Source organism: Ovis canadensis, chromosome 13 (assembly GCF_042477335.2).
Source record: "Ovis canadensis isolate MfBH-ARS-UI-01 breed Bighorn chromosome 13, ARS-UI_OviCan_v2, whole genome shotgun sequence".
In the NCBI taxonomy this organism is placed as follows: Eukaryota; Metazoa; Chordata; class Mammalia; order Artiodactyla; family Bovidae; genus Ovis; species Ovis canadensis.
The window spans coordinates 31,073,380-31,085,986 of NC_091257.1; the positions used below are offsets into that span (position 1 = coordinate 31,073,380).

The window sequence follows — 12,607 nt, forward strand, 5'->3', positions numbered from 1 at the left end:
TCCCTGGTAGTTCAGCGGTTAAAGCGTCTGCCTCCAATGCAGGAGACCCGGGTTCAATCCCTGGGTTGGGAAGATCCCCTGGAGAAGGAAATGACAGCCCACTGCAGTATTTCAATGAGAGTTCCATGGACAGAGGAGCCTGGTGGACTACACAGTTCATGGGGTTGCAGAGTTGGACATGACTGAGCCACTTGCACTTCACTCATGTCACTGAAAATCTACCAGAAGATGGGCTTTGTAGGACTTAATGATATTGTCAAGGACCAGCTTCTTTCTCTGTTTCCCATCATGTCAGCTGCACCCAAGTAAGAAGGCTGCCAACAATTTCCAGTTTCATGCCTCCTTATCTCAGAAAAAACCAACAACTCCCAGCAAACCTAGTCTATCTCAAGCTCTGGTGTGAACTGAATCACATATCCATTTCTGAACCAATATTCATGGCCAGGATATAGGATTGTGTTAATTGCTTTCAACTCCATTTAGCACCAAAAATGGAGTTAGGCTTCTTCCCACATGGAGAAGTCATGGTTCTCCCAAGCAAAATTAGGCTGATGACAAAGAAAAGAGGAATGGCTATGGGGGAGGTTGTCATAGTATTCACCACAGGTAATCTTACAGGCATTGTAACAGAGGAGATGGGATTTGACCTGGTCAGTGGGAGCCAAATAGCAGAAGAGTTTGAGTAGTATTAGTGTTAATCGCTTAGTGATGTCCAACTCTTTGAGACCCATGGACAGTAGCATGCCAGGCTCCTCCGTCCATGGAATTCTCCAGGAAAGAAAACTGCAGTGGTTTACCAGTTCCTTCTCCAAGGGATCTTCCTGACCCAGGGGTCAAACCCAGGCCTCCTGCATTGCAGGCAGATTCTTTACCATCTGAGCCACCAGAAAAGCCCATATGAAAATTAGTAACCCTAAGAAGATAGTTTGAGAGCATAGCATTATGGAGGACTTCAAATGCTTGACTAATGAGTTTAGACTTAATTCACTAAACTTAATTAACTAAATAGCAGCAAAAATGGTGTGGGGTTTAAAAAAAACACTATGAACAGAAAAAGAAGGGGGGAGGTTTCTTTAATTAAAACTGTATAGAAATGAAAGAATTTATTAAAAATATAAAACCAATTTTTTTTTTTTAAAGAGAATTACTATGTGACCCATTGGTTAAGACTCCATGCTTCCACCACAGCAGGTGTGGGTTTGATCCCTGATCAGGGAATTAATATCATGCCTTGAGGTGAAATCAAAAAAGAAAGAATTTAGGAAAATGCATTTTAATGCAAGGCCTTGGTATTTGATGTTAATCACTTATGGAAATTCATTCATTCACTCATTCAATCAACTGATATTCATTGAGTCCCTAATATGTGCTGTGTACTATAATGGCAAGAGCTGATGATTCAGTGGCAAAAGAACTGTCATCAGGGCAAAAGAACTGTCATCACCTTTGGGTAGGGTATTAGTCAATGAAGAACTCTTCATGTCATCAGATTCTAATGTTTCATCTGCCTTTGGAAAGTGTTGGTTAAATTCTGGACCAGAAGAGAATTACAGCCACTTAACCACTCACAGCCAGTGGAAAGCAAGGTAAGAAAGCCTTCAAATTATAGTCAACAAACCTGATCAGGGGTAGTTCAGAGACCAAGATGGTTCTCAAGACCTCCATGTTCTTTGCCAAGTTTATCCATTCCTATCACGAGTTTTCTGAGTCTGGTTAATACTTCACTACAGAGAGTTCATTCTTTAGCCCTAACTGGATAAAAGGACAGGAGGTACACGTAAAGAACTTCTTTACCTCAGTTTTGCTTTGCCTCATTGCTGACCTAAATATTATCACGTTAAAATCAGAGTGGCTCGGCAGTAAAGAATCTGCCTGCAGTGTAGGAGCCCCAGGAAACATGGGCTCAGTCCCTGGATCAGGAAGATTCCCTGGAGGAGGGCATGGCAAGCCACTCCAGTACTCTAGCCTGGAGAATCCCATGGACAGAGGAGCCTGCCAGGTGACATTCCATGGGTCGGAAGGAGATGGACATAACTAAAGCGGCTTGGCACAAAGCCTGATGTGAACTAAGGACTCTTGGTGGTGATGCTGTGTCAGCGCAGGTTCATCAGTTGTACAAATGTATCATCTGGTGAGGGATGCTGATACTGGGGGAGGCTAGGGCTTCCCTGGTGGTTCAGAGGTTAAAGCCTCTGCCTGCAATGCAGGAGACATGGGTTCGATCCCTGGGTTGGGACAATCCCCTGGAGAAGGGAATGGCAACCCACTCCAGTATTCTTGCCTAGAGAATCCCATGGATGGAGGAACCTGGTGGGCTACAGTCCACGGGGTCGCAAAGAGGTGGACACGACTGAGCGACTTCACTTCCCCTATTGGGGTGGGGCAGGAGATATATGGCATATGAGAAATCTTTGTTCCCTCCATTCAATTTTGCTGTGAACTAAAAACTATTCTAAAATATAAAGTCTGTTTTTTTAAACCAATGAAAAAAAAGGGGATTATATTAATTCAACCAATATTTTTTAATTCCCTAGATATGCCAAGTACTGTGAAACACATTATAACATCAAAAATGAACAGGACACATATGGTTCCTGCCCTCACAGAACTTATATGAATGTGTTCATCAGATTCAGTCAGTTTTACTCTAAGTAATGACTGTGATCATTGTTGTTACCCTGTCTAGATGCAGTGAGCGTCAGTACGGATGTGCCAGGAGCAAACTGGGCAACCACCAACGTCCATGGCAAGCAAATTCATAAGAAATAGAAACACAGATGATTAGTAACCACCTGTTCTGTTTCTCAAGTAATCAAACCTAAATTGAGGCCAATAGAATGTTAATTATTCATCTATCATATTGGCCAAGATTTTAAAACACCCTGAATATGTTGAGAATATCTTGCTGGTCAAAGATTAACTGGTAGGTTTTAACTAAAAAGCATTTTGCAGTATGTATTAGATTTTATAATGTAAATACATTGATCCAGTAATGTACTTTCTAGCCATATTTTTAAAGGAACTAACTCACACACAGAAAGGCCCCACAAAAATCTATGTATAACGAGGCCATTTATCACAGCCTTGATATGAAAATATCAGAAGGCACCTGCATGCCAATAAAGAATTGATTAAAATAGAGCAACCCATCTAACAGAATGCAATTCCATTAAAAATTATGTCCAAAAAAAAATTATGTCCATCTACAGACTTATGGTTGCCAAGCTGAGGGGGTAGTTGGGGAGGGATGGATTAGGAATTTGGGGTTAGCAGATGCAAACAATTTTGCGTAGAATGGATCAACAAGTTCCTACCATATAGCACAGGAAACTATATTCAACATCCAGTAATAACCCACAATGAAAAAGAATATGAAAAAGAATACACATACGTATAACTGAGTCACTGTGCCGTCCACCAGAAATTAACACTCTAAATCAATCATGCTTCAATAAAACAAGTTTTTAAAAAGCTGTGTCCATCTGTATTTATTAACAATGGAAATACACCTTTAACTGACTTTTTAAAAACTACATATATAGTAGAATCTTATTTTGAGTAAAATATGTATGAGATACATAGACAAAAGTGCAAAGGAAAGGAAGCCCATTGAAAATGTGAAGAGCAGTCATTTCTGGATAATAATAACTGGACATTTTTTGTATTTATACATTTTCACATGTTCCGAATAACTTCTACAGTGAGCTTGTATTACTATAAACATCTCTTCTCCTCTAAAACTCTGCATTTTGTGAAATAAACATCCAAACATGTTACACATTTTTGCATGGGAAGGAAGTGCCTAAAGCAGTTGGGGATGCCTCTATAGGAGGAGATGGGGGAGTATGAAGAAGCTGAAGAAATGGGACAGCCACGGTCTAACCTGCAGCCCAGGCCCCCAGACTAGAGTCAAGCCTAACGGCAAAACAGGTTGCAAGCAAGGACCAAAAGGGATGTTTTCCCAGGGGACACTGTGAGACAAAGAGGCATAAACAGTGTTAACTTCAGTGCCCAGATAGTGCACATGGCAGGTCACCCAGAGGAAGACAAAGAGTCATTCTCCTACATTCAGAGCAGCCAGAGGGGCAGTGAGGATCTGTGGGATCATCCTCACGTTGCTAGAAATGGAGCAGTGATATTGCTCCAACGACGTTGCAGAAAATGGAGCGTTCTGAAGATGCCTTAGAAACAGCAAGTTCAGGAGAGGGTGAAGCCAGAACTGAAGGGAGGAGGGGTCCAGAGAAGATCTTCAAGGTGGGAAACCTGAGAGCTTGTTTCACTGCTGATAACATCCAGGGGCAGGAGAGAGATCGAAGGTAAAGGGGAGAGGGGGTCTTCTAACTGCACTCACAGTCTAGCTCAATCTCACCCACACCATACTTTAAACTACCACATTGTATGGGAATGGGGCTTCCCAGGTGGCTCAGGCAAGAATCTGCCTGCAATGCAGGAGATGCAGGTTTGATCCCTGGGTCAGGAAGACCTCCTGGAGAAGGAAATAGCTACCCACTCCAGTACTCTTCCCTGGAGAATCCCACAGACAGAGAAGCCTCGTGGGCTACAGTCCATGGGTTCGCAAAGAGTTAGATAGATACGACTGAGCGTCTAACACTTTCACTTTATATGAGAATGATCCGATTGCCCCACTTGTAGCTGGAGCCCAGGCACACTGTAATTTACTAAATAAATGAAACTTTCTGCTCATCTGCAGATCCACATAATTAACTCATCATATCCCTCCCAGCAACTCCTCTACTACTAATTTCATCACACACGCCATTTTTCCTTTTGTATTCATATTCGATAACTAGCACCACCATCCACCTAACTGCCCAAGCCAGCCACCGGGGCATTCTCCCTCCCATTCCTTCTCATCCGTCCCCATTTCCAACAAGTCAACAGGTTCCATCTTCAGATAGTTCCTGAATCTATTTCCTCCTTATCTGTTCCCACCACCATCACTCTTTTGATTCAATTTCTCATCACTTTGCATTTGGATTACTACAAATCTCTTCATCTCCCGTCTATTCCTCCCTCTGTCCTACACAGCTATGGCTCACACTGTTAGCAGCGTGATTTGCTTGCTGTTTAAATCTGACCGTGTCACTTAGCTGCTCGTTCAGAGTTTCAAAGCAAAGTGCATGTGAACACTCAGTAAATGATTGACAGGCTGACTGAATAAAGCAATGACTGCACTTAGCTCAAGATTGTCAATCTTTTCCTCATCTGGGATAACTTTGGGCTAAAAATCCTTTCTTAGGATAACCTAATCCCTGCTGGTCTCCAGGCAAAGACTCAAAACAGATGTCCTTTGTACATTAATGCTCTTCCCAGGTGTTTTTTACACGTTATTTGTTAATTTTTCACTCTTCACCAAGAAGTACAAGGAGAACCCTGGAGTATATTATGTGGTCATGACAATTATTTTGTGGATATAATGGAAGGCCCGTATTACATACAATTGGGGGAGGGAGGCCCTTTGAAAGTGGAAAAATAAAAAACAACCCTGGAATTACAAATCACACATTTACATCTTTGCTACCAGGAGATACTAAGATAACTATGAAATAACCCATTGCCAAATAAAAGGAAGGACAGCCACAAAAATAAGTATTGAGGGGCAGAGAAAAGTACAATAGAAGAGAGCTCTGAACAGAGCAAACCGTGCAAGTGCGATTTCATTTCCTTCTAGAGTGAAGTGGAGGCTGTGCTGATAAGGAGCCATAACTATAATCTACAGCACCTTTCTTCAACAAAGATTCTGACATGACATTATCCTCAAGAAGCTAAGCAGATGCAGTTCAGTAGAAGAATGGCTGATGACGAACCTATGTGTGGTACCAGCATCAAGACATCTCTCAAAGAACACCAAATACACTCTTTTTGACAAAAAAAAAAAAGTTAAGATCCATCTTTTCCAATGTTGCAAAATCTAGGAAGCAAATCAATATGGAACCATGTTTTCATTTTCATTACATCAATGGACCAAAATGTAAAGAAATTTGCTCTGGGAGGCAGACTCAAGCTGGCAGTTGTTATAGATAATGGCCAGTGATAACCCTTCTACACTGTGTACTAGTTTGGGTATAAACTGTGAGTGTCTTTGAGTAAACAGGGCATGTACAAATAAAACTACTAATAAGATGTAACTATGTTGAGGTTAAAAAGAATGTCGTCACTTGCTTCAGCAGTAGTGAAACTTGTGTATTCAATCTTGGAGTCCTTGTGATCCTTCTTCAAAAAATTAATAATAGTAAAAATAATCTGAAAAGGCATGTTAAGCAAAACACATGGAATAAAATTTTTTAAATATACATTAAAAAAACCCACAAATACAAGGAATTTCTGTCTCCCTATCTCTGAGAGAAGACACTCCTCAGGAGGAAAAGATGCTAACAATAGAGAGCTTGTCTCTGCACCTGAGTTTCATTTCCCCTTGGGGTCTGCTCAGTGGGTGTGACAGTTGTTAGTGATGTTCAGTAAATATTGCTGGCTCTCTACCTCTTAGACATTCGGTAGGATTGCTTCCTAGCCCCTTTGGGTTGGGTGGGGTCCTTCTGGCTAATGAGTTGTGAACAGAATGTGGCATGTGTAACTTCTGTGTGAAACACGGGATTGCCGGCATGCAACCCTCGAAGCTCTCTGTTACGGTGACGGCGAATGACGACGGCGAGCAAAGCAAGGCTCCAGATGCTGGCTGCCCAGCAGCCTGGATTGCAAAACAATGCAGAGTCTTTAATGTTGCAGCTACCTGACACTGAGGGTGGCAGCTGGAGGTAAGCAATAGGCTGACCAGGATGCTTACGAGGAAAAGCTGGTGGAGCCTTGTTCATTTCCATTTGTCATCCCTTGTTGCTATCGCTCAGTCACTCAGTTGTGTCCAACCCTCTGCGACCCCAGGGACTGCAAAAGGTTCCCCTGTCCCCCTCTGTCTCCTGGAGTTTGCTCAAATTCACGTTCATTGAGTCGGTGATGCTATTTAACCATCTCATTCTCTGAGTCTCCATTTGCCTTTTGCCCTCAATCTTTCCCAGGGTGCACGTGTGCTAAATCAATTCTGTCATGTCTGATTCTTTGAGACTCCATGTACCATAGCCTGCCAGGCTCCTCTGTCCATGGGATTCTCCAGGCAAGAATACTGGAGTGGGTTGCCATACCCTCCTCCAGGGGATCTCCCGACCCAGGGATTGACCACATCTCATATCTCCTGCATTGGCAGGCAGGCTCTTTACCACTAGCGCCACCTGGGAAATCCAATCTTTCCCAGCATAAACGTCTTTTCCGAAGAGTCAGCTCTTCACTTAGGTGGCAGTAGAATGTAGTAAAGTCTCTTTGAAATGCCATTTCTGTCTCAGCTGTGTGAAGATGGGTTTTATGTTTCTTACATTGGGGGGTAGGATGTTCACGGAGAAAGCATCTGTGCCACGGTGGTGACAGTAGTCATCACACTAGAGAACCCCAGGAGAAAGTGAAATGCCCACGCTTCATGGGCAGGGTGTGTGATCCTCCTGCCCAGTCCCCAGACCTTTCCCTCTGGTACTTCTCAAGCCCAGAATGTAGGAGCTTTGTGATTTAACTTCTTCCCTGTTTATATGATAAACTCTGAGACTTGAATACATCAGGCTGGAAATATTAGGACAGGGATCTGAGCAGCACCCTAGGCAAGATCCTGAGAGGCTAAGACATAGGCTAAGTGGGTCATAGTGGTGAGTGAGCAAGTAACGTAGTGGAGAGAAGTTCACATTCATCAGCCGTGTCTCGTTATACACTCGTTCCAGCCCCTTTGTGATTACCTGTGGTCATGTGACTGGAGCTCTGCTCAAAGTGTGCCGAAGTGGTGTTCATGCCCTCCAGTCGTGGCCCACTGAACCTTCCCAGAGGTAGTTCTCTATGCTCTTTTCCTTTTCCAGAGAAACTTTGGAAGCAAGTGTGGAAGATGATATGGATGGAATAAGCCTGGGTCCCAGCAGGAAAACCCAAGAGGGTTTGATCTTCATGAAAAAGAAAACCTTACTGTGTTAAGCCACTGAGACTTGGCAGTTCATTTTTTGAAGCAGCTCACTTAACAATAAACAGCTTTGTTATTATTGTTGTTGTTGTTGAATTTGGCATATCCTTACTTTCTTTAGATTTTTAAACAATTTATTTAAGTATAGTTGATTTACAAACACTGTGTTAATTTCTTCTGTACAGCAAAGTGATTCAGTTGTACATATGCATACATTCTTCATATGTCCATCCTAAAGGAGATCAGTCCTGAATATTCATCGGAAGGACTGATGCTGAAGCTGAAACTCCAATACTTTGGCCACCTGATGCAAATAACCGACTCACTGGAAAAGACCATGACGCTAGGAAAGACTGAAGGTGGGAGGAGAAGGGGACAACAGAGGATGAGATGATTGGATGGCATCACTGACTCAATGGACATAAGTTTGAGCAAGCTCCGAGAGTTGGTGATGGACAGGGAGACCTGGCATGCTGCAGTCCATGGGATCACAAAGAGCCAGACATGACTGAACAACTGAACTGAACTGAACATTCTTTCTCGTATTCTTTTCCAATGTATCATATCACAGGTTAGTGAATATAATTCCCTGTGCTATACAGTAGGACCTTGTTGTTAAGTATCTTTATTATTGCTATACATTTCTCTATAAATACCAAGGAAACAACAAAACGATGCCCAAGGAAGCAGGATGGGAGGAGCACAGTCAGCAAGAATGAGGTTCCAACACTGCTGTGGGGGCCTCACGGGAGAACCCTCTCCTCTGCATCCTCTCAAGCTTGCATCCTTCATCTCGCCTTCTGTTCACAGCCAAGTTTCTAGGAATAGCCATCTGCATGTGTTTCCTCTGCTTCCTCACCTCCCACTCATTCCTCATTCCATAAAATCTAGATTTCACCCCCAAATTCTGCTGAAACTGTACCTATGACCTCCTAGCTGTCAGATACAAGCAAATGCTTTTCATTCCTTATGGAGCAGCTTTGAATATGTAACAACAGGCAGACTTTAAGAAATGTTCTATTTATGTTTCCCTTTCTAAAAATTAATCTAAGCTCCCTTTCCCACTAGATAGGGAGGAAACCCAATTTCTGCTATTATTGAGGTTCTCTTTCTGGGACCTGGGTCAGCAAGATTCCAGAGAGTTTTAGATAGCATGCAACACTGAGGGTGGGGTCTTTGGTTCTCTAGAGTCTGGAGTGATCTGCTTTTTGTCCACCCCATATGCTTCCATCAGGGGTGGATGGCCCCCCTGCTTCTGTTCTAGGCTGGGCGTGGGGGTGCTGTCTAGACTAGATGAACTGGCTTTCCCCTCGGTGGACACTGCACCTGTCATGGGCTGACTGGTCCTAAGTGGGGAGACCTTGGGCCCCACTGCTCTCGAGTTCACGGGCCTTAGTTCAGTTCTCCATCCCTCAGGACACCATCTTCTTGCTAACAGGTCCACTCTCAATTTTGCAGCCTCTTTGGAGCCTTTCCTCTGTTCTAAAACAAGGCAACTCCTTTTGAGCCCCTAAAGGGACAAGGATATCCTTGATCTCCAAACTCAAATGCCCCTTGAGCAGGGGAAAGTGAACTATCTCCCACTGACCTATACACTCAGTAGATTAGCTCTTAGAACTTGCCTTGCTTGCTCTCTGAGGCCCAGAACAATCTCCCCTCCTCCAAAGCCTTTGAATTCTGTGAACATGCTTCCTGAGTTTTCCTTCTTTCTCCTGACTATTCTTTCTTAGCCCTCTTTGTTCTACCTACCCCTAAATCAATGGTTCTTTTTTCCTTTTTTTCTCCTAAAAGTACTTTGAAAGATTATAGTCTCTCTCTGCACCTTTTGAAGTTGACATTTTAAAAAATGTTACCTTAAGTCTAAATGGGCTTCCTTGGTGGCTCAGTGGTAAAGAAATTGCCTGTAATGTGGGAGATGCTGGTTCAATCCCTGGGTCAGGAAGATCCCCTGGAGAAGGAATAGCAACCCACTCCAGAACTCTTGCCTGGAGAATCTTGCCATGGACAGAGGATCCTGGTGGGCTACACTCCATAGGGTCCCAAGAGTTGGACACTACTGAGTGACATTTACTTCACTTCACTTAGCGACTAAACAATGACAACAACTCTAAATAGCTACAAGAATGAGTTTTCTAATATAGCATAAATACAAGTGTTTTCAAATGAAGCTGTTATAATCATTCTTCTAAATAAATCTAATGAAATCTATAAAATATGGTGATTTACTATATGATAATCCACTATTATCACAATTTTAAATATTTGAACAATCTCTTTTTTAATAGATGGCATTTTATATGTTTTCCCCCCCTTTGATATCACATTTCCTTTCCCAAAGAATTTTTCCTTAATATACTTTATACTTTACAGCCTTTTACTGATCACTTTCTTACTTCTCTGGCAAAAAAAGTGTAAATTAAAATTTGCTGTGTTTCCCATAGCCACAAGCCTCTAAGTGTTAAAGATTTCTCTTGTGATTTCATTGACTTTGTTGCAGCAATTTCTAAGAATAATATTGATAAATTTAATGGATACAATTATAAGATAAACTATTCTAAAGGTTCTGTTCAATTTCAATGGGTTTTTTTAGCCTTATGTAGCATTTACTATCATAAATGCTATAGAAGATTAGGTGTTTCGATCTTTTGAATAGTTAATATTCATTGAAGAATTCTTTGGACTATTTCACTGTTTATGTCCAGGTTCATTGTATGACTGAATACTTTATGAAATATATACATTTTTGTATGTATATTGTTCTTTGATGAAATATGGAAAAGCACAGTTATATTGGCTTACAGTACAATTTGTGTAATTATTTTTACTAAGATCTAGAGTGAATATAAAATACATAGAACCAAAAAGGCAAAAAAGAAAAAAGACTTCTGTGCTGAGTTGTCATGACAATGATTATTGGTACATAATTGGTCAAAACAATAAAAATAGTATAAATTTGATAGATATTTAATAGAAAAGTAAACTTTTCCCACAATTTCACTGAAGTATAATTTTCATCCAAAAATGATTCGTCCATTTTAAGTGTACATTTTGATGAGTTTAGACTATTGTCTTCATTATGTAACCAACACCACAACCAAAATCAAAATCTAAAACATTTTCTTAATTCCAAAATTTCCTCTTGCCTCTTTGCAGACAATCACCAACTCTTGCCCCTAACCCTAGGCAGCCACTAATCTGCTCTCTGGGACTATTTTTGCCAGTCGCTATGGTCTGAATGTTGTTATCTCTGCTAATCCAGATTTTGAAATCCTGATGCCCATATAATAGTATTGAAAGATGGGGCCTTGGACTTTCCTAGTGGTCCAGTGATTAAGAATCCACCTGCCAATGCATGGGACATGGGTTCAGTCCTTGCTCTGGGAAGATCCCACATGCCTGAGGGCAACCAAGCCTGTGCGCCACAACTACCAAGCCTGTGCTCTAGGGACCATGCAACATAACAAGAAAGCCACCACAATGAGAAGGCTGGGCACCACAGCTAGAGAGTGGCCCCTGCTTGCCACAACTAGAGAAAGCCTTCAGGCAGCAGTGAAGGCCCAGTGCAGCCAAAAAGAGCAAATAAATAAATTTTAAAAAATCAAAACAAAAGAGAGCTCAGCAACGAATTTATGGGTATGTTGATGTTCAGTCACTAAGTCATGTCCGATTCTCTGATACCCTATGGACTGCAGCACATTATGCTTCCCTGTCCTTCACTATCTTTTGGAGTTTGCTCAAATTCATGTTCATTGAGTCGGTAATGCTATCTAACCATCTCGTCCTCTGCTGCCCTCTTCTCCTTTTGCTTTCAATCTTTCCCACCATCAGGGATTTTCCAGTGAGTCGGCTCTTCTTATCAGGTGGCCACTGATACTGGAGGTTCAGATTCAGCATCAGTCCTTCCTGTGAATATTCAGGGTTGATTTCTTTCAGGGTATAATATTTAAGAAAGGAAAAAAAAAAAAGGTGGGGTCTTTGGGAGGTGATTATATCATGAGGATGGAACCCTAATGATGGGGATAGTGCCCTTATAAAATATACCCCAGAGAGCTCTCTTGACCCTTCCACCCTGTAAGGACATAGTAAGTGCCATTTATGGACCAGGAACTATGCTCTTAGCAGACCAGAATCTGCTGACACCTCGATCTTAGACTTCCCATCCTCCAGTACTGTGAGAAATAAAGTTGTTGTTAGTAAAGCACCCAGTCCGTGGTATTTTGCTATAGCAGCCTGAACAGACTACGACAGAAAGGCACCTCTTAATTTATGCTACCAGAGATATGTGTTTCTGTGCTCTGCTCCCCCAGTGTAGTCATCTGTCGGTAAATATGACTTGCCACCAGAATGAGACAGGGTTCAGTGTTAATTCCATCCCTATTTTTCACTTTTACAGATGGAAGCTTTGAGAAACCTTTTTCACATAAATAAATGGATGGGAAAAGAAAAGCTGTTTTTCGTTGTTGTTTTTTTAAATAGCAATGTATCTCAAATCTTTGAACTCTTTTTTCATTGTACCCCAAACTGCAGAGTGATCTATAATCACAAATCACTTGTGATGGCTTAACAGCTAACTACTCAGTGAGGTTGACAACTTCAATT

The 12,607-nt window shown here is 41.8% G+C and overlaps 1 long non-coding RNA gene and 1 other non-coding gene across 2 annotated transcripts; both read left to right on the top strand.

Moving 5' to 3' along the window:
- Positions 1 to 72, top strand: TRNAW-CCA (transfer RNA tryptophan (anticodon CCA)). The gene has a single exon. It is a non-coding gene; the product is annotated as a tRNA-Trp (tRNA).
- A 6,430-nt stretch (positions 73 to 6,502) lies between these two features.
- Positions 6,503 to 8,092, top strand: LOC138417335 (uncharacterized). The gene is made up of 2 exons (XR_011248078.1): positions 6,503 to 6,776; positions 7,911 to 8,092. It is a non-coding gene; the product is annotated as an uncharacterized lncRNA (long non-coding RNA).
- The last annotated feature ends 4,515 nt before the right edge of the window (positions 8,093 to 12,607 follow it).